Source organism: Dicentrarchus labrax, unplaced genomic scaffold, assembly GCF_905237075.1.
Source record: "Dicentrarchus labrax unplaced genomic scaffold, dlabrax2021, whole genome shotgun sequence".
In the NCBI taxonomy this organism is placed as follows: Eukaryota; Metazoa; Chordata; class Actinopteri; family Moronidae; genus Dicentrarchus; species Dicentrarchus labrax.
In genome coordinates, this window is record NW_026136713.1 from 22484860 (window position 1) to 22486324 (window position 1465).

Sequence of the window (1465 nt, forward strand, 5' to 3'; positions counted from 1 at the left end):
TGTCTCTCTCCCTCTCTCTCTCTCTCCCTCTAACTGTCTCTCTCCCTCTGCCTGTCTCTCTCCCTCTGTCTGTCTCTCTCCCTCTGCCTGTCTCTCTCCCTCTACCTGTCTCTCTCCCTCTCTCTCTCTCTCTCCCTCTAACTGTCTCTCTCCCTCTGCCTGTCTCTCTCCCTCTGTCTGTCTCTCTCCCTCTACCTGTCTCTCTCCCTCTACCTGTCTCTCTCCCTCTGCCTGTCTCTCTCCCTCTACCTGTCTCTCTCCCTCTCTCTCTCTCTCCCTCTACCTGTCTCTCTCCCTCTGCCTGTCTCTCTCCCTCTGCCTGTCTCTCTCCCTCTACCTGTCTCTCTCCCTCTACCTGTCTCTCTCCCTCTGCCTGTCTCTCTCCCTCTACCTGTCTCTCTCCCTCTCTCTCTCTCTCCCTCTACCTGTCTCTCTCCCTCTGCCTGTCTCTCTCCCTCTACCTGTCTCTCTCCCTCTGCCTGTCTCTCTCCCTCTGCCTGTCTCTCTCCCTCTACCTGTCTCTCTCCCTCTACCTGTGTTGTATCGCAGCCTGTCTGTGGTTTGTTTCCACAGCCGGTCTGCTCCGACTGAAACTGCTGTTTTATTTACGTCTGAAGGTAAAATGAGAGTTTTTCTTAAAGGAGTCTGTTTTTGTTTGAGATTCGTTTTCGCAGCAGAAACATTTCTCTCACCCGTCGGCCATCTTGTTTCCCTGCCAACACAAACGCCTGCAGCTGTTCATCTTTCGTCTGTTTGTGTGTAAAAAGATTCATTTACAAAGTCAAACACGAGTAGAAAGTGACCTTAAAGAGTAAATACACGTTGTTTACATGTTGTTGTTGTGTTTAATGAGGGTTACAGTGTGTCAGGTGTGTCAGGTGTCTCAGGTAAACTTCAGCCTGCCTCTCGTGTGTGTTTAATCTGTTTGATGTAAATCTGATTAACGGCTCCTCGCGCTGCGTTCATGTAGTAATCAGAGTGTCTGGATCAGCCAATCAGCATTAAGCTCTTAATTGGCTCAGGTGACCTCTGTCTGAGACACTGAGTGAAACAGGAAGTGGGGACACAGATGAATGAGGGACCGCCGCAGGTAACAGACGTGCTCTCACGCTCACAGATGATGTAACATGTTAACACGCTGTGATTGGCTGCACTGAGCATGTGCAACTTTCTCCCTCTGCTGACATCATCAGCTCCAGAAAAAAACAACACAAAGTTATTGATTAAGACTTTTTTATTAGCGTAATGATTTCAGAATTATTAGTATATTATTATTATAAATATATTACTGTTATATTATTATAAATATATTATTATTATAAATATATTATTATTATAAATATATTATTGTTATATTATTATAAATATATTATTATTATAAAATATATTATTATTAAATTATTATAAATATATTATTATTAAATTATTATAAATATATTATTATAAATATATTATTATAAATATA

General features: G+C 42.5%; 1 long non-coding RNA gene across 1 annotated transcript in view; it reads right to left on the reverse strand.

Annotated features, from left to right (window-relative positions):
- LOC127374703 (uncharacterized) overlaps positions 1 to 586 on the reverse strand; it is a 3090-nt gene extending 2504 nt beyond the window's left edge. Inside the window, exon 1 of the long non-coding RNA XR_007887204.1 lies at positions 426 to 586. This is a non-coding gene — a long non-coding RNA (uncharacterized LOC127374703). The remainder of the gene's footprint in view (positions 1 to 425) is intronic.
- Between the last annotated feature and the right edge of the window lie 879 nt (positions 587 to 1465).